A 21,727-nucleotide genomic window follows, 5' to 3' on the forward strand; every position below is an offset into this window, starting at 1 on the left:
TCCAGATATTCACGGAAAATATTGTGCATAAAGGACTGAAAGACTGACGGAGCATTGGAGAGTCCAAAAGGCATTACCAAATACTCAAAATGGCCCTCAGGCGTATTAAATGTGGTTTTCCACTCATCACCCTGTTTTATCCGCACCAGATTATACGCACCGCGAAGATCTATCTTAGTGAACCACCTAGCCCCCTTAATGCGAGCAAACAAATCAGTCAATAATGGCAATGGATACTGATACTTGACTGTAATCTTATTCAGAAGGCGATAATCTATACAAGGCCTCAGGGAACCATCTTTTTTTGCCACAAAAAAAAACCCTGCTCCCAGAGGGGACGAAGATGGACGAATATGTCCCTTTTCCAAGGACTCCTTAATATAATTCCGCATAGCAGTATGCTCTGGCAGTGACAGATTAAATAAACGACCCTTAGGGAACTTACTGCCAGGAATCAATTCTATAGCACAGTCACAATCTCTATGCGGAGGGAGCGAATTGAGCTTAGGCTCCTCAAAAACATCCCTATAGTCAGACAAAAACGCAGGGATCTCAGAAGGAGTAGATGAAGCGATAGAAATCGGAGGTGCATCAACATGAACCCCCTGACATCCCCAGCTTAACACAGACATTGTTTTCCAGTCCAGGACAGGATTATGAGTTTGTAACCATGGCAGACCAAGCACTAGTACATCATGTAAATTATAAAGTACAAGGAAGCGAATCACCTCCTGATGAACGGGAGTCATGCGCATGGTCACTTGTGTCCAATACTGCGGTTTATTCATAGCCAATGGTGTAGAGTCAATTCCCTTCAGAGGAATAGGAACTTCCAGAGGTTCCAGACTAAAACCGCAGCGTTTAGCAAATGACCAATCCATAAGACTCAGGGCAGCGCCCGAATCCACATAGGCATCGACGGAAATGGAAGACAGTGAAAAAATCAGAGTCACAGACAAAATGAACTTAGGCTGCAGAGTACCAATGGCAAAAGATTTATCAACCCTTTTTGTGCGTTTAGAGCATGCTGATATAACATGAGCTGAATCACCACAATAGAAACACAATCCATTTTTCCTATAATTTTGCCGTTCACTTCTGGACTGAATTCTATCACATTGCATAGTCTCAGGTGCCTGTTCAGAAGACACCGCCAACTGGTGCACGGGTTTGCGCTCCCGTAAACGCCGATCAATCTGAATGGCCATAGCCATAGACTCATTCAGACCTGTAGGCGTAGGGAACCCCACAATAATATCCTTAATGGCCTCAGAAAGACCATTTCTGAAGTTTGCAGCCAGGGCGCACTCATTCCACTGAGTAAGCACCGACCATTTCCGAAACTTCTGACAATATATCTCCGCTTCATCATGCCCCTGAGAGGGCTAATAAAGCCTTTTCAGCCTGAATCTCCAGGTTAGGTTCCTCATAGAGCAATCCCAATGCCAGAAAAAACGCATCCACACTGAGCAATGCAGGATCCCCTTGTGCCAATGCAAATGCCCAATTCTGAGGGTCGCCCCGCAGGAAAGATATAACAATCTTGACCTGTTGAGCAGGGTCTCCAGAGGAGCGAGATTTTAAAGAAAGAAACAATTTACAATTGTTCCTGAAATTCAGGAAGGTAGATCTATCTCCAGAAAAGAACTCTGGAATAGGAATTCTAGGTTCAGACATGGGAGTGTGAACAACAAAATCCTGTATGTTTTGAACTTTTGCCGCGAGATTACTCAGGCTGGAAGCCAAACTCTGGACATCCATGTTAAACAGCTAAGATCAGAGCCATTCAAGGGTTAAGAGGAGGTAAGAAGCAGCTAGACAGCAATTAAGGGCTAGGCAGCAAAACTCTGAAGGGAAAAAAAAAAAAAAAAAAAAAAATTTCCCTTAAACACTTCTCTTTCTCCTGCTTCAGCCCAAACAATTAACACTTTGTGGGCCGGCTATACTGTCATGAATCCCAATGGCTAGGGATAGCACAGGACAAGCAAAGTACAAATATATTACGGACGAGCTCTAGGGTGATGGAACCTGGGCTGACCGCTGCCCTACGCCTGACAAACGCAACTAGAGATAGCCAGGGAGCGTGCCCACGCTGGTTCCAGACGCCACGCACCAGCCTAAGAGCCAACCAGCACTGCAGAGAAAATAAAGACCTCACCTGCCTCCAGCGGAATGAACCCCAAAAGATATAGTTGCCCCCCACATGTATTGACGGTGAAATGAGAGGAAGGCACACACATAGAGATGATATATATAGTTTTAGCAAATTGAGGCCCGCTGTAAACTAGAAAGCAGAACGATACAAAAGGGGACTGAGCGGTCAGCAAAAAACCCTAATCAAAAAAACCATCCTGAGATTACAAGAACCCATGTGCCAACTCATGGCACATGGGGAGAACCTCAGTCCACTAGAGCCACCAGCTAGCATAGAGACATAATAAGCAAGCTGGACAAAAAAACCAAACAACTGAAAATCAGCACTTAGCTTATCCTGAAAGATCTGGGAGCAGGTAGGCAGGAACCAAACAGAGCACATCTGAATACATTGATAGCCGGCAAGGGAAATGACAGAAAGGCCAGGTAAAATAGGAAACACCCAGCCACTGATGGACAGGTGGAAACCAAAGGCTGCAACCCACCAAAGTCACCCAGTACCAGCAGTAACCACCAGAGGGAGCCCACAAACAGAATCCACAACACCCCACTGTACCTCACTGTTGGTATGTTGTTTTAACATGGTGCGTGTTATGACATTCAAAGAGTTCAATTTTGGTCTCATCGGACCAGACTGTATTCTCCCAGTATTTAACATGCTTCTCTAACTGTTCAGCAGTGAAGTCTTGAGTGGTGATCGTGCATACAGGACATAGAGGTTGCGTGCATTACTTATTTTCTTTTACACAATTGTACGCGCATATTCCAGGTCTTTCTGTAGCTCTCCACAGGTGGTCCTTGTCTCTTGGACAACTGTTCAGATAATTCTTTTCATGCCTCTGATATCTTGCGGGAAGCACCTGGTCATGCTCAGTTTACGATGAAATAACGTTCTTTCCACTTTCGGATAATTGCCCTAACAGTGTTCACTGAAAGTTTAGTAGTTTAGAAAATCTTCTGTAACCAATACAATCAGTATGTTTTGCAACAATAAGGTTGTGAAGGTCTTGAGAGAGCTCACTGGTTTTACCCATCATGAGATGTTTCTTGTGTGGCACCTTTTATTTGAGACACCTTTTAATAGGACACCAGTTGAACCAGCTGATATTATTTTTACACTAAGTGGCAAAATTGCTTTCTAATTGCTGACAGATTTCAGCTGGTAACATGACTTTGCGGGACTTTTTTCATCTCTTCTTAATGTGTTCAATACGTTTCCCTGGGTAATTTCTCATTATTACACATAACTTAACGTAAGGCTGCCGTCACACTAGCAGTATTTGTAGAAAAAAAAAAGGGAGAGGGCTGACAGCACTCACTCAAGGGGGCGCCCGTTCCATGTCCAGGGAACCATCCTGGATACTCCAAACAGTCCAAAAATCGATGAACAGCGCTCCAGCCAGGTGTAATAGTATCAAGAAGAATATTTATTTCGCCATGAAACAGCAACGTTTCGACCAGAATCTGGTCTTTTTCAAGCATATACAAGAATACAAAATGCCGGCTTAAATAGTGTGGATACCACGCAGGGCACCAATCACCATCAAGCTGCTAACTACTAAAAATACACCACATAACATACATCAGATAAACACATAATCACTAGTGACCAATAAAATATAACCTACAGTATAGATAAATGTGAAACCATTACAAAATGCAAAGTTAATGCTATGTTTATCTTCTGTTGAACAAATCAAGAGTCCGGCATCACCGTGTCCATAGTGATGTTCCACCAATAAATGAGCCCGTGTAATAATCCTCCAGACCAATCCGGTGTATCCAAGGCATCGGCGCCAAAGACAGAGACAACCAGTCCCACCTTAACATATATTCAAGCGCGCCCTAGGGAGCCAATCAGAGATTAACTTACATAGTACATCCGTACCTACATCATAACCCTGCGTCCCATCACCGGTTCCACCGCTCAGTCGCAGGTCCTGCGAGAGCCGCAACAAGAGAGCGCAAGCGCGTCACACAGTAGGCCCACCCCATCACATGACCGCGACATGGGCACGCCCCGAAATGACACGCATGTGAACCCTCCCACAGCGTGAACCGCATAATGGGAGCGCAAGCGTGCCACACTACGGACCCGCCCACATCACATGACCGCGACACAGGTACGCCCACCGGTGACGCGCATATGGCTTCCCTCACAGCTGACACACAAGTCCGCGGCCCCAGCCGGTTACCAAGGTGACGCTATTGGAGAAAAACTCTGACACGGTCACCTGTCAGGTTGCCTAGCAACTTACATAAATAAACACAAGCAGATCCAGCCCATCTTATCATACTACTTTAACCCCTTCACCCCGAAGCCTGTTTTCACCTAAGTGACAGGGCCAATTTTTACAATTCTGACCACTGTCACTTTATGAGGTCATAACTCTGAAACGCTTCAACGGATCCTGGTGATTCTGAGATTGTTTTCTCGTGACATATTGTACTTCATGATAGTGGTAAAACTTCTTCGATATGACTTGCATTTATTTGTGAAAAAAACTAAAATTTGTCAAATTATGAAAATTTAGCAATTTTCAAACTTTTAGTTTTTATGCCCTTAAATTAAAGAGTTATATCACATAATATAGTTAATAAACAACATTTCCCACATGTCTGCTTTACATCAGCACAATTTTGGAAACTTTTGGAAATTTTTTTTTGTTAGGGAGTTATAAGGGTTAAAAGTTGACCAGCGATTTCTCATTTTTGCAACAAAATTTGCAAAACCATTTTTTTTACGGACCACCTCACACTTGAAGTGACTTTGAGGGGTCTATATGACAGAAAATGCCCAAAAGTGACACCATTCTAAAAACTGCACCCCTCAAGGTACTCAAAACCACATTCAAAAAGTTTATTAACCCCTCAGGTGCTTCACAGGAATTTTTGGAATGTTTAAAAAAAATTGAACATTTAACTTTTTTTTCACAAAATTTTTACTTCAGATCCAATTTGTTTTATTTTACCAAGGGTAACAGGAGAAATTGGACCACAAAAGTTGTTGTACAATTTGTCCTGAGTACGCCGATACCCCACATGTTGGGGTAAACCATTGATTGGGCACATGGCAGAGCTTGGAAGGGAAGGAGCGCCATTTGACTTTTCAATGCAAAATTGGCTGGAATTGAGATCGGAACCCATGTCGCCTTTGGAGAGCCCCTGACATGTCTAAACAGTGGAAACCCCCCACAATGGACCCCATTTTGGAAAGAAGACCCCCTAAGGAACTTATCTAGATGTGTGGTGAGCACTTTTAACCCCCAATTGTTTCACTAAAGCTTAGAATGTAGCGCTGTGAAAATTAAAAAAAAATCATTTTTTCTTTCCACAAAATGATGTTTCAGCCCGCAATTTTTTTTTTCCCAAGGGTAACAGGAGAAATTGGACCACAAAAGTTATTGTCCAATTTGTCCTGAGTATGCTGATATCCCATACATGGGGGGGGTGGGGACCACTGTTTGGGCGCACGGCAGAGCTCGGAAGGGAAGGAGCGCCGTTTGAAATGCAGACTTAGATGGATTGGTCTGCAGGTGTCATGTTGCATTTGCAGAGCCCCTGATGTACCTAAACAGTAGAAACCCCCCAAAAGTGACCCCATATTGGAAACTAGACCCCCCAAGGAACTTATCTAGACGTGTTGTGAGAACTTTGAACCAACAAGTGTTTCACTACAGTTTATAACGCAGAGCCGTGAAAATAAAAAATCCTTTTTTTTCCACGAAAATGATATTTTAGCCCCCACGTTTTTATTTTCCCAAGGGTAACAGGACAAATTGGACCCCAAAAGTTGTTGTCCAACTTGTCCTGAGAACGCTGATACCCCATATGTTGGGGGGGACCACTGTTTGGGCGCACAGGAGAACTCGGAAGGGAAGGAGCACTGTTTTAGTTTTTCAAAGCAGAATTGGCTGGAATTGAGATCGGACGCCATGTAGCGTTTAGAGAGCCCCTGATGTGCCTAAACAGTGGAAACCCCCAATTCTAACTGAAATCCTAACCCCAACCTTAACCCCAGCCCCAACCCTAGCCCTAACCCTAACCCTAGCCCTAACCCTAGCCCTAACCGTAGCCCTAACCCTAATGGGAAAATGGAAATCCATACATTTTTTAAAATTTTATTATTTTTCCCTAACTAAGGGGGTGATGAAGGGGGGTTTGATTTACTTTTATAGCGTTTTTTTGGCGGATTTTTATGGTTGGCAGCCATCACACACTAAAAGACGCTTTTTATTACAAAAAATAGTTTTTGCATCACCACATTTTGAGAGCTATAATTTATCCATATTTTGGCCCACAGAGTCATGTGAGATCTTGTTTTTTGCGGGACGAGTTGACGTTTTTATTAGTACCATTTTCGGGCACATTACATTTTTTGATCGCTTTTTATTCCGATTTTTGGGAGGCGGAATGAACAAAAACCAGCAATTCCTGAAATTCTTTTAGGGGGGGGCGTTTATACCGTTCCACGTGTGGTAAAATTGATAAAGCAGCTTTATTCTTCAGGTCAGTACGATTACAGCGATACCTCATTTATGTAATTTTTTTATGTTTTGGCGCTTTTACACAATAAAAACTATTTTATATAAAAAAATAATTGTTTTTGCATCGCTTTATTCTGAGAGCTATAACTTTTTTATTTTTCTGTTGATGATGCTGTATGGCGGCTTTTTTTTTGCGGGACAAGATGACGTTTTCAACGGTACCATGGTTATTTATATCCGTCTTTTTGATCGCGTGTTATTCCACTTCTTGTTCGCCTGTATGATAATAAAGCGTTGTTTTTTGCCTTGTTTTTTATTTTTATTTTTTGCGGTGTTCACTGAAGGGGTTAACTAGTGGGATAGTTTTATAGAGCGGGTCGTTACGGACGCGGCGATACCAAATATGTGTACTTTTTATTTTTATTTTTTTTTATTTACAAAAATAAATGGAATTACTGGGAAATGTTTTTTTTTTTTTCTTTATTTGGGGATTTTTTTTATTTTTTATACATTGTATTTTTTTTTTTTTTACTTTTTACCATTGCCCCAGGGTGGGACATCACTGTTTTAGATCAGGTAGTTGATCTGACAGTGTGCATAGCACGTTCCAGAGGCTTGCCGGCGCCTGCTATTAGGAACTCTCAGAAGGCGCCGGCAAGCCAGGTCAGTAAATGACCCGGAAGGAGTCCCGCGGCCATCTTGGATCCGGGGACTCCTTCCAGGTCACCGGAGCAGCGCGATCTCATCGCGTTGCTCCGGTGGGAGAGAGCAGGGAGCCCCCGTCCCTGCGCGATCCACCTCTATGCCACTGTCACTATCGACAGCGATAGCGCCGATCGTGGGCATTGCTGCGGGGTGTCAGCTGTCATATACAGCTGACACCCGCACCTGATACCGCGGCGCTCAGCGCGAGACCGCGGTGATTGGTCCGCCGTACTAGTACTGTGGCTGGCACAAATGCAGTGCCGGCAGCGCCGTACTAGTACGGCGGATGGCGCGAAGGGGTTAAACAAATAATTTGGAAAAAAGAAAAACACGGAAAAATCACCAGACAAACATTAAGCATATGTAATGGGACAGTTACATGAAGGTCTTAATGGGGTGTACCTGGAGTTACAATTTACTTTGACACATTCTACTACTCAACTCCAATTTCTGGATACTTTGGTGTACAAGGATGGTGATAAATTAAAGACAGACATTTTTGTAAAGGATACTGATAGTGATAGGAATGGTTTGCTATCATTTGATAGTAACCATCCAAGGAAGATGGTCAACTCGTTACCCTGGAGTCAACTATTGAGGGTACGGAGAATAGTGTCGGATGACACTATGGTTGACCAACGATTGGAAGAGATGTGCTCTAAATTTGTGGCTAGAGGATATCCAAGGAAGGAGTTGAGTAGGTTTAATGTAAGGGCTCGTAGTTTATCACGTGAATCTATCCGTAAGAGGATTTCCTCTAAACGCCCTTGTGAACATATTCCATTTGTGTCAACATATAATTCAGCGAGTAGTCATGTCATGTTTTTCTCCAATAGCGTCATCTTGGTAACCGGCTGGGGCCGCGGACTTGTGTGTCCGCTGTGAGGGAAGCCATATGCGCGTCACCGGTGGGCGTACCTGTGTCGCGGTCATGTGATGTTGGCGGGTCCGTAGTGTGGCACGCTTGCGCTCCCATTATGCGGTTCACGCTGTGGGAGGGTTCACATGCGTGTCATTTCGGGGGCGTGCCCATGTCGCGGTCATGTGATGGGGTGGGCCTACTGTGTGACGCGCTTGCGCTCTCTTGTTGCGGCTCTCGCAGGACCTGCGACCAAGCGGTGGAACCAGTGATGGGACGCAGGGTTATGATGTAGGTACGGATGTACTATGTAAGTTAATCTCTGATTGGCTCCCTAGGGCGCGCTTGAATATATGTTAAGGTGGGACTGGTTGTCTCTGTCTTTGGCGCCGATGCCTTGTATATACTTGAAAAAGACCAGATTCTGGTCGAAACGTTGCTGTTTCATGGCGAAATAAATATTCTTCTTGATACTATTACACCTGGCTGGAGCGCTGTTCATCGATTTTTGGACTAGCAGTATTTGGTCAGTATTTTACATCAGTATTTGTAAGCCAAAACCAGGAGTGGGTGATAAATGCAGAAGTGGTGCATATGTTTCTATTATACTTTTCCTCTAATTGTTCCACTCCTGGTTTTGGCTTACAAATACTGATGTAAAATACTGACCAAATACTGCTAGTGTGACAGCAGCCTAATTCATGGACTTCTATTGTTTTGATTTCTTTGTCTATGTGGATTGGATGGATTGTTACCGACATCTGGTGAGAATTTCATTCCAAAATTGGTGATATGTTCAATACTTATTTCACCAGCTGTATGCATCATAGAATTAGATACAAGCCTCAAGTGTCAGCTAGTTATAAAATCAAGTCTATTAAAGAAGCACTCCTCCCATCAAAGTTTTTATACTCTTAAATATATTGCAGTCATCATATTATATAGCACTGTGTACTTACAATTGCTCATGTTTCCTTTCTACCCAGATGATTCTTCTGTTTTCTCTGCTCTATGTAGAAACAGGAAGTCTCTTGTCCCTGCCGACATCATTCCTCTCCAGCTCCAGCTGCTCTCTCCTTCCTGCCAGGGACTTTTGCAGTGACTTATGACTCCTACAGGGAGAACTGATCTCCTGTTTCTACACAGGGCTTTGAAGTATTCAGCTAGTCAGTTTTTTGTCATGTAATGTCATAGACCTAATGGAAAAGAAAACTTAGCTTGGTATAAACGCAAAATGAGCAATTGTAATTACACAGTGCTGTATAATATGATGACTGGACTTATGGTCGTGAGCCAACAATTGTTCAAATTACTTCTGAGCCCCTAGAATCCAATGTGAGCGTCATTTCTGGAGACTATTGTACTTCTTGCACTGTTCACCCAGTTTGGATGTTATTACCCATACAATGTCTGCTAGTGGGGAGCAAGTCACCAGACATGTCCATCATCAGTTTCTTCCAGTAGAATTCCCATGTGAGGTCTCTTTAAATTGGGCTAGGCTGATGGACAGGTCTGGTCACACACTACTGTACCAACAGCCAATGTACAGTTTTTGAGGAACGCTACACCTAACAAGTCCAGGAGAAGAACGTTCTAATTGAGAATAAAATTGAGACAACTTGGAATAAATGTTTTCTATTGGTAAAAAAGTCCAGATGACTGGCAGCAGGTTGATCACCTGAAAACGCCTACTGTGAAGCCATGCTGTTGTGATGGATGCAGTACATGGTTTAGCTGAAATATACAAGGCCTTACCTGAAATACATGTTGGCTGGATGAATCGCATGTTGTTCTAACACCTCTATATAATGCTCTGCTTCAGTAGGACCTTTTATAAGTATGCTGCCCATGGCATAGGCACAAATGCAGCCCCTTAGCATCAGAGATGCCAGAACTGTATGCTGATAAGCTAGCTGGATGGTCCCTCTCTTTGTGAGACTGCAAGAAACAGAGGCTATAATAACCTATACACAAGCCAACACCCACGGTTTATGATACTAATCAGTGAAACAACATGGAGGGTTGCAAGGATGTATAGGGAAAGTTCAGTGCAAGAACAATGAAAATCATATAAAGAGAAAAGCACTAATAGAACCAAAAAAACACTAAAAGTAAAAAAACTTTATTGAAATCACAATAAAACATGTAATCTGAACACATGAGAAATATACAGGGAAATGACAATAGTAAGCCAAAAAATGGATGGGTCCACTGTAGTGTTACAGGCAAAGAGAGTAAAGAACCTCAGGCCAAGTAAACATGTCAGTCAGCTGAAAAGTGTATATGCATAGTGCTATAGAATATATCAGTGTATAGTTACAGAATGATTCCAGACTCAATGATTACAAAAGTGAAGATACACGGAAAGCACAGAAAATCCATAAAGGCTAGCAGCCATACATAAGAAAAAGTGCAGAGACAAGGGTCATTAGCATAAAGTGCATAGAGACCTGAGGGATTACCTGTAGCGCCACCCACCCAAGTTCTGTGAAGTGGGAGACTCAAATCAAAACTCATGCTAAAAATCTACTTTGTGATACTACAGATTTTCAGAAGAAAACTGTTTACAGATGGAGACGTATGGCTCTATCCAATAGAGAACATAGATCTCCCTCTGTCTCCTCTGTGTCCTCATCGGTTGAGGCATCCGATACTTCCCAGCATTCCATGCGGACTCGTTTCGGTAATACTGGTAAGAGAAAGTGAGAACGGAAACCATCACATAATAAACGCGGCCCTGCTCACATTGAGAAGAGGGATACTCTCAAGGTAATTAACCTTTCTGAGCATTTCTTTAGTCCTGATGAAATTTCTCTCCTTACTAAAGGTTTTTCATTCTCACCTAGCATGCGGTTTGATCTCTTTCTGGATCTGAAAGATTTACATATGTTTGCGCGATCCCTGCTTTTTAAGAACTGGCATCATAATGAGGAAATTCAACAAGCTTTTCCATTACCTGAGGAACAACTAGTTTTTTAGGGATTGGAACAGGAACATATTAATCCATCCTTGGGTAAGGTGCCTCCTTCCTTACATCCCAGATCCAGAAAGTTCCCCCCTTGTCACTATGTCCGAATGTTGATATTTTTGTAAAACTTGTTTCTATATTGCTTTTGAACACATTTCTACTTCAATTCGACATAATAATCTCTCCCGAGCTGAACAAATTGGTCTTAAGAGACTTAAACAGCTCAAGGGCATAGTATTTAAACCAGCTGACAAGGGGGGAATGTTGTGATCTGGCCAACTAAACTTTATCTGGCAGAGGCATACCGCCTTCCTAGGGATCCTTCGTGCTATAAGAAGTTGACATTCAACCCTTTAATTTCTTATAGGGAAGAACTTTGTAAAATACTGCAGAGGCTGTATCTGATGGTGTAATTACAAGTTCGAGACATCTTGATTACAAAGGACCACTGCTTTCCGACACTGTATCTTCTACCGAAGGTTCACAAGAACCTTCAGAACCCTCCAGGTAGGCCCATCATTTCTGGAGTGTGTGGTCTTACAGAGGGTATTGGAAGGTACATTGATTTGTTCCTTAAGCCCCTGGTGGAGACTATTCCTTCCTACCTTAAAGATAGTTCTGATTTTCTTAAAAAAAATTGACTCCGTACATGTTGATGAGGATATGATCCTCATCACATGTGACGTTGAGTCTCTTTACACAAATATTCGCCACCAGGATAGTTCTGAGAGCTGTTTCTCAGTTTTTGTTTTTTTATCCATGACTAGCTTTTCCTTTAGTGACACTTATTTTTTGGTATTAATGTTGAATTTTCTTTTGACTCACAATTTTTTCTTGTTCAATGGATCCTTCTACCTACAGCTCCAGGGGACAGCCATGGGTGCTGCCTGCGCACCTTCGTACGCAAATCTGTTCCTGGGGCTGTGGGAGAAGGTTCCATTCTTGTCTGATTAGGGCTCGTCGATGGAGGCGGTCATATTTTGGGCCCGCTACATCGACGATATTTTCCTGATCTGGCGGGGTACACCTTTTGAGTTGCAGTCTTTTTTTCGTGAGCTGAATGATAATCCGCTTAATATACATCTCTTAGAAATTAGATTTTCATCAGATTGATTTTTTAGATGTTCTGGTGGATAGGGGTGTGGATGGCATGTTGCTTGCCAATGCCTTCCGTAAGGATATAGCAGTCAGTTATGTACTGCATGCTTCATCGTCCCACCCCACGTGATCAATGGTGTTCCTACTGGCCAGTTTCTCTGCATTAAGAGGATTTGCTCCTCCAATAAAGCCTTTGAAGTCCATGCTGAGGAAATGAAAAATCACTTCCTGAATCGGGGTTCTAGCAAGAGGAGCATCAAAAAGGCCTATAAAAGGGCGAAGAACGCTGACACCCCAACTTCTCTATTCCACTACTAAAATCAAGACCAGTTACCTGGTAAGACTGGTGACTCAGTACCATTCACATTGGAGGGAGATGCAGGATTCAGTGGCTAAATACTGGCCCATACTTCTTGCCAATCCTACTTTGAGGCAATACTTACCATCTCGACCCTCAATTACAGCCCGGAGGTCACAAAATTTGGGTAATCATCTAGTTAGGAGCTATTGAACACCTGTTAAGCCGCCACCCATTTTTCCCATAGAGTCTGCTCCCCATGTTTCTACATGGGGTTGCAGACCCTGTGGGAATTGTGTTGCATGTCCCAATATTGTTTGTGCCAGTCATTTTTAATCTGATGGCAAGGAATTTTTGATTGCCCAAACAATCTCCTTTTCAACCACTATGGTTGTATACCATGGGACATGCCCATGCAATAAAATTTATGTGGACCTCACAATACATGCCCTCAATGTTTGGGCACGAGAGCATGTCCGTAACATTCTGGCGGCTGCCAAAGAAACCAATGTTGAGTCTCTTAAAACAATTCTTCGACATTTCAAGTTGCATATTTCGTGTGATCCTTCTGGATTCAGAATTAAAGGGTTAGATCGGATTGTCTCCAGCCTTCGGGGTGGTAATTTGGGTCGCCTGTTGGCACAGAGGGAATCTCGGTGGATTTGGAGGCTCAGGACTATACAACCACATGGCCTTAATAAAACGTTGAGTTTTGCTCCTTTCCTCTGATCGCATGTCTCATGTTTTTCAATTGACATCTGTTTATTTTTCCATTCCTTTTTTTATTTTTGCATAATGTTGTGATTTTAACTGTTCCTCTATTTATTTTATATAGCCAATCATGGATTCTGGTCTTCCCATTTACTTTTTACATTTTTTTACTGTGGATTCAAGGTTTCATCATTTAAAGAAATAATGGCATTTCTTCATTATTATTTTTTCCGTCCCCTTGGGTAGTTTATATGTTGATTTCAATATGAATATTCTGTCACCTTTTTTTTTTTTGGGGGGTGTACATACATGTCCCTATATATATTGTGTATTACTTTTAAATAGGTTTTCCTGTGATATATTTATATGTACCTTATTTTGTTTCTCAGATATACATTGGTTGTAATATTTTTTTTCTTTTCATGTTTTGTGCATTTTTCAAGGTTATTCCCATGATTACAATGATTTCGTTTATGGTTCACCTTTTTAACATATCCTGGTATTATCCCTTATTATTTTTTGCCATTGTTTTCTTTATTTCTCCTCTTTTTTATTATGTGTTATCACATTTATTTAGGCATTGTTCCCTTAATTGCTTTCACTTCACTATTGCTGTTACTACTTTACCTTTTCCTACGTGTTCCGCAAGTATGCATTTGCCCTGAGCGCATGCGCGCCCTGTTGCTGGGCATCGCCGACGGTGTCTTTTCTCGACTCTATTTGGGCTCGCGTCCATGGCTCCGTCTGTGTGACTCGTGTGGGCATGGCCTAGTGACGCTAGCTCCCTCATCCGATGACACTCTTGGTGATGTGGAGTTTTGGGAGCGGCTGACTGCGCATGTGCTGCTGTGAATCAGCGTCACATCCTCTACACATTGCCACCCGGATTGGCTCCCCATGTATATTTAAAGTCCATCATTTCCTTTGATGCCATACCCCCGGAAGGAGGCACTACTCCGAAACGTGCGTGGGGGGGGGGGGTTGGGGGGTTGGGGCTCTACGGCGCTACAGGTAATCCCTCAGGTCTCTATGCCCTTTATGCTCTGCATTTTTTCTTATGTATGGCTGCTAGCCTTTATGGATTTTCTGTGCTTTCAGTGTATCTTCACTTTTGGAATCATTGAGTCTGGAATCATTCTGTAACTATACACTGATATACTCTATAGCACTATGCATATGCACTTTTCAGCTGACTGACATGTTTACTTGGCCTGAGGTTTTTTACTCTCTTTGCCTGTAACACTACCGTGGACCCATCCTTTTTTTTTGGCTTACTATTGTCATTTCCCTGTATATTTCTCATGTTTCCAGATTACATGTTTTCTTGTGATTTCAATAAAGTTTTTTACTTTTAGTATTTTTGGTTCTATTAGTGCTTTTCTCTTTATATGATTTTTAAGAAACAGAGGCTGCAGTTTCCATTATTAATAAGCATAAGCCCAGAGAAGACTGCTGTTTTTCAAGGTTATGTTGAAAGATGGCTTCTTTGCATGATGAAGCTGTAACTTGCATTTGGGAATTGCACAGTGACTTCTAGACCATGATTTCTGGAAGTATTCCTGAGCCCAGCAGGGAAACCGACTGGCAGAGGTATTTTGTTCCAAATTCTGTAGATAGGCCACTGACACCCAGTAGAATGATCCTGCCATTAAGAGTCAGTTTTGTCAGGGCCTGTTTTAATGGTTAAAGGATGCATTGGCGCAGTATGAAATGCCAGCGTCGTTGGAGGCCGCCATGTCTATTGCCATACGTATTGATGGACGTATTGTGGTATTTCCTAAAGCTGAAGTTCTCCCTGTGTGCGCTGAAGAATCTGTGCAGTAAGGGGGGCCTTCCTGCTGCTATGGGTCTCTTGCGGTTCGCTGCAAGATGGGGGGTGTCCTTTACTGTGGCAAAAAGGGTCATTTCATTGGAATTTGTCCTTTTTATACCTAAAACGCCAGAAACTGTTGGAAAACTTCCGACCCCAGGTTGTGTGGAAGATGACAACCTGGGCATATATTCTCCGCAGGTGTTTGTTTATCCTACCTGCAGAAGTGGTTATAGGTATGGAAACTGAGACAAAACTGGAAACTGTCCTACTGGATAGTGAGGCAGGAGCCAACATGGCGGATGTTCAGTTCGTGGGTTCGGGAAAGCTGTATGCAATGATGCATAAGGTGACCCTTCCTATAGGGGCTCTTCACAGGGAGATCCTATATAGCAGAGTCTAGGCATAAATTTGTATAAGTAAATCAGAAGACCAATAGTAAATATTATAGCTCTATGAATACAGATCCAATGTTTTTAAAGGTGTTACATCACAATAAAGATTGTATTGGAGAATAAGGATGTGTAAATTCCCCCAAAATATATTAAAGTGCAAGTGCTTTTGGAGTTGTAGAAACGCCAATTTTTAAATACCAAAAAATAAGTAGCAGTCTTATTATGGATTATTCTATCCTCAACATAACTGAATAATTCAAACGTAAATATATAAATCTGTAGGAACATTAGTGATTAGAAAATTGCCAGTGTTTATAGTATCAGAGCTACCATAAGCAAGTTCCTATTCATAAAGACAGTATGTAGTATATTAATAAAGGGTTCTAAAAGGGAACAAGATAACTACTGATCAGTGTATGTATTCTCTATTAGATATTATATGGATGTACTTACATTTTGTACAGGCTAACACAGCTATATATACATCTCTATATCTATCGCCACTTTAAACACTGGCATTTTTCTGATCACTAATGTTCCTACAAATTTATATATTTACTTTTGAATTATCCTGTTAGTATGGGTTCTTCTTACCTCTTGCAAAAAAATAGGGAGACAGAAAAGCGCAATAGGGTCATATCCATGTTAGAAAGGAGAGTATCATGGATTCACAGTGGTTTGTTCTACGTGTTTCGGGGCTCTCATGCCCCCTTCATCAGGAAATACCACACAATATGTACAGGCATCACAAGTATATAGCTGAGAGAGGATGCTGAGTTTCTTAAAAAAAAAAAAAACAAGCGCCAACAAATCAGATGACAAGGTGTCAAAGTTCATATCTCTGTGACTGCTAACAATTCCAACAGGTTATATTATATACATAATGGGACAGTTTATTCTGATCAAATTAATGATGTCTTATACTTTCAGGTAGCAACTCCAGTTTACAGCATTAAAAAGAAGAAAATCAGGAGGAAAAAAAGACCCGACTTCCACTGAATGGCCGAGAACTTATAATGAGAAGGTCATTCCAGTATAAAAGCTGATGCCTTACAGCTGGGCTGTCAAATAGATCAGGCGGGTTTCCTTTCCCAATAGAATTTTTATATATAATGTAAAATAAAATCATTTTTATTAATTCCCATTAAAATACAATAAGAATAAAAACAAATGTATTAATTAACAGTGTGGTGGTATTCAAAGAATTTCTATAAATATGATATGTAAAATAAACGTATATAAAAAAAAGTGCTTGTTTTTTTAGTAGATTGTGAGCCCTCGCAGGCAGGGTCCTCTCTCCTCCTGTACCAGTTGTGACTTGTGGTGTTCAAGATTATTGTACTTGTTTTTATTATATATACCCCTCCTCACATGTAAAGCGCCATGGAATAAATGGCGCTATAATAATAGTACGAGAACATGCAGGAATAGCCCTTAACATTAAAACCGGCATTCCAAGCTAGCGTAAGACAGCAGGACCGAATGAACACACCGCTTCACTAATCAGGAGAAGTAGAACAGATCAAGCAAGTAACAAGAGACTTCGTAAATCATTCAATTACAGAAAAGAGAGAGCGAGCCCCTGCATACCATTCTTTAGTACAGACAAAAACAGCAGGAGGAGAATGAATACACCATAGCCCAGCGGAGAACGAATGAGCCACCACCGCTAGCCAGGACAACCGGACCAGGGGATCACATCAGGGTCAAGGCATCACCCAGGGAGCAGAGAAGGGAAAGGGAAAGGAACAGCAACAAATACATAAGTACCGTAAACATACTTTTGTTATCATACATAGCTCACCAGAAACCACTATATGGGATACAGCTGGTTTCCAATTCTGGGAGCACAATTGAGGGACAATTCAAACCTACACTCATATGAAAGCCCGACTATTACCTCACAGCAAAAATGAATGAGATTGCCGCAGAGAAAAATAGGATACAAATTTATAGTACAGAAAGATCATTTATTAATGATATGAACAAGCAAAGAAACAGAAGACGGCAATGCGGTACTGGTCACACACAGTGTATATCTGCCTAGAACCCACGAACCAACATGTAAAAAATGAACAACTAGACAATGATGTATAAACAAGTCTATGCAAGGTAATACCTGAAATAAGAAGGTATGTGTGTATATAATATAACAATTTGTTCAGTAATTAGGGAGTTAAAGACCGGCAACCAATAGGACCATAGTGGCAACTGGGAGAAAAAAATCATATGATAATTTAGCAAGGATGTTAAGGGTAGTGGCTTAAACAGCTGGGAGAAAAAATAGTAGAATGATAGTGTAGCAAGAATATTAAAGATAGTAGCTTAAACGTGTAGTGAATAGCGCTACAGTCAATCTCAGAGTTGTCCTAAACACTATCCAAAACTGCTCGAGCGTCAAACAGGAGCATCATGCCGATGTGGCCGCTACATTGCGAAGTAACGTAAGTGCAAAAAGATTACGGTATGTAACGAATAACCCAAAAACCTAGTACATGGTTACCTGTGTGGCTCAGAGGATGTAGGCAGACACGCGGCCGATTCGCGTTTCGGAACAAATTCCTTAGTCGTTCCTTCCTGACGAAGGAATTTGTTCCGAAACGTGCGTCGGGGCGCGTGTCTGCCTACACTGGGTATTAAGGGGACTACGTCGGACACGATAGTATTATATGTTGGTTTATTATTTTTTGATTGATTGTTTGCAGGAGACGAGGGCGTCCTGGATTAGGCATTCAGTAAGTACGGTAAATTTAAATTCAATAAAGGAGTCTGATTATTTCAAGTAAAGTACTTTATTCTGGGTGTCTGTGTTTCTATACAAAATCACTATGGGGTTAGTAATGAATGTGTCTTATAGACGCCTCTCCATTACTAACCTGTGGGCTTGATGTCACCTGACAATACAAAGGTGACATCAACCCCACAAATATGAACACTTGCCACCGCTACAGGGCATGTGGGAAGAGCGATGCTAAGCATCAGAATTGACGCATTTTTAAGATGCGCCATTTCTGGGGCGGCTGAGAGCTGATGTTTTTAGCCTGGGGGATGCCAATTTCCATGGCCCCTTCCCAGGCTATTAATATCAGCCCGCAGCTGTCTGCCTAGCCTTTGCTGGTTCGATATTATAGGGGGACCCCATGCTAATTTTTTTTTTTCCCTGGGGTCCCCATGTAAAATAGCCAGTAAAGGCTAAGCAAACCGCTGTGAGTGATATTAATAGCCTGGGAACCTTTGGGTATTGGCTCCTTCCCAGAATATTAACATCAGCCCTCAGTTGTCAGCTTTCCCTCTGCTGGTTATGAAAATTATGCCTGGAGCCCACACAATTTTTTTATTTTTTTTTTTAAATAAAATGATATTGCATTTCATGCAAATTTCTGACAGTTGCTGTTTTGCTACAGCATACAGTTAAGTCCATATATATTTGGACACAGACAACATTTTTCTAATTTTGGTTATAGACATTACCACAATGAATTTTAAACAAAACAATTGAGATGCAGTTGAAGTTCATACTTTCGGCTTTCATTTGAGGGTATCCACATTAAAATTGGATGAAGGGTTTAGGCGTTTCAGCTCCTTAACATGTGCCACCCTGTTTTTAAAGGGACCAAAAGTAATTGGACAGATTCAATAATTTTAAATAAAATGTTCGTTTCTAGTACTTGGTTGAAAACCCTTTGTTGGCAATGACTGCCTGAAGTCTTGAACTCATGGACATCACCAGACGCAGAGTTTCCTCCTTTTTGATGCCCTCAAATGAAAGTCTGAACTTCAGCTGCATCTGAATTGTTTTGTTTAAAATTCATTGTGGTAATGTCTATAACCAAAATTAGAAAAATGTTGTTTCTGTCCAAATATATATGGACTTAAAGGGGTTGTCCACTACTTTCAGTTAACCCCCCAATGTATCCCCCCGGGGCCCCTAATGAATTGTGTAAATACCTTCTGTTGCCGTTTTCGCCTGTGAGCGGCGCTATGGCAGCGGCTGGCTGAGTCCGGGTCACGTGACCCCCAGGCTGCAGCCGCCGCTTATTTCCGCCGACGTCACGTCAATTTCCAGACTCTGGAAATTGACATGACATCAGCAACAGGCGTGACCAAGGCTCCACAAGCAGTAGTCACTCATGAGTGACTGGGCTGTGGGCTGGGATCTGCTGGTGCCGTGGCGGCGGCCGGTGCAACGGCGGGGGTCTGAGCGGTGAAGGTCTGTGCCGAAGGTGCTGGAGTGTGCGGGGGGCTGTGCGGCAGTGGCGTCTCTGTGCAGGCATCGTCCGATGGGACTACAAGTCCCATCGGGCTCTGCCTGCTACAGTGACAGTGAGTGACACATTAGCCAATGATGGGACAGTAGTAGTCCCATCATCCGGCTAATGTGTTGAATGTAAAAACAAAACACATACACAATACATAGAACACACATACAGGACATGAGACATGCAGCATCTGACATGCACCATACGACATGTGACAACAAGCGCCATGCGACAACATGTGACATGCGACATTCGACGGCATGTGACATCATGCGACATTCGACGGCATGCACCATGTGACGACATGCAGCGACATGTGGCAACATGCGACGACATGCAACATGCGGTGACATTCAACAACATGCAGCATGCGACAACATGTGACGACATGCACCATGCGACGTGACGACATGCACCATGCGATTACATGCAGCATGTGACATGCCACATACAGTACATATAACATAGATTACATACTCACCATCACTTGTCACTTTGTTCCCCGAAGCCAGTGTCACCTATAAAAAACATATTAAAACGCATCCTGCGAGCACATTTGCAGGATCCGTTTTTTTCCCAAAAAGACAGATTGATAAAAACGCAAGTGTGAAAGTAGCCTTAGGCTGCTTTCACACTAGCGTCGGTGCGGGGCCGTCGCGCTGCGTCGGCCCGACGTACCGACGCATACTGTGACAAAAATGCCTGACGTGGGCATCGGAAGCAGTCTTAAGACGCTTCCGCTGCCCCATTGCAAGGTCCGGGGAGGAGGGGGGCTGCGTCTCGCCCGCGCATGCGCGGTCGAAAATGGCGGACTTGACGCACAAAAAAAGTTACATGTAACTTTTTGTGCAGGCGGTGCGCCAAAACACAGCGCAACTGTCGCACAATGGTTGCGACGTGTGGCACTGCATCGCAATGCGTCGCTAATAAAAGTCTATGGAGAAAAAACGCATCCTGCGGGCAACTTTGCAGGATGCGTTTTTTCTCTACGACGCATTGCGACGTGCAGTGCACGACGCTAGTGTGAAAGAGGCCTTAGAAACATCGGCCTTTCTATTATATATCTATGGATATATCTATCCATAGATATATTTATCTATAGATATACCTATAGATACATAGATGTTTCTATCCATATATTTGGCTGCTTTCACACACCAGGTTTTTGCCGTGAGGCACAATGCGGCGAATTATGAAAAAACCGGATCCATTTTTTTCCGCCGGATCCGTTTTTTTCTCATAGAGTTGTATTAGCGCCGGATTGCGCCTGATGGCCACACGTTTCATCCGTTTTTTGCCGGATCCGTCAAAAAAGCTGTTTCCGCCGGACGGAAAACACAGGAATGTTTTTTGTGTCTGGCAAAAAACCGCACAGCGACGGATCCGGCAAAAAAAGTATGAAACTGAGGTGTGAAATGATGAATCCGGCCTTGGAATCCGTTTTTTCATGCATGTTTCCATTCAAATCATGCACATTTTCCGTTTATTTATTTACAAAAACGGCATATAAACCGCACCATAAAAAGCATCAAAACTGCATCAAAACCTGGTGCAGTTTTGATGCAGTTTTTTTGTGCGGTTTTTATGGAGTTTTTGATGCGGTTTTTGACCAGTTTTGATGCAGTTTTTGGTGCGGTTTTGTTGCAGTGTTGATGCAATTTTGGTGCGGTTTTGATGCCTTTTTTTTGCAGTTTTGCTGCGTTTTTTATGCAGTTTTTTTGCACGGTTTTGATGCATTTTTTAATTCATTTTTGCACGGTTTTTATGCGTTTTGGTGCGTTTTTGAAAGCTAAATAAAGATGTATTATTGAACAACAAAAAAAAGATTTGTGATGTCATTATTGTCCAACGTCCTCTTTTACATTTGTCCAACCCACACTCCATTACACACACAGATAGACAGATAGATGATAGATGAAATGGATAGACAGAGCTGCGTATAGATAGATCTATAGATGCATACATCTATCTATTCATATATCT

The 21,727-nt window shown here is 42.3% G+C and overlaps 1 long non-coding RNA gene across 1 annotated transcript in view; it reads left to right on the forward strand.

Annotated features, from left to right (window-relative positions):
* LOC143806585 (uncharacterized) overlaps positions 1-16,828 on the forward strand; it is a 57,840-nt gene extending 41,012 nt beyond the window's left edge. The window contains exon 3 of the long non-coding RNA XR_013221514.1: positions 16,420-16,828. This is a non-coding gene — a long non-coding RNA (uncharacterized LOC143806585). The remainder of the gene's footprint in view (positions 1-16,419) is intronic.
* Positions 16,829-21,727: the final 4,899 nt, after the last annotated feature.

The sequence above is a fragment of the Ranitomeya variabilis genome, chromosome 2, assembly GCF_051348905.1.
Source record: "Ranitomeya variabilis isolate aRanVar5 chromosome 2, aRanVar5.hap1, whole genome shotgun sequence".
NCBI classification, from domain to species: Eukaryota; Metazoa; Chordata; class Amphibia; order Anura; family Dendrobatidae; genus Ranitomeya; species Ranitomeya variabilis.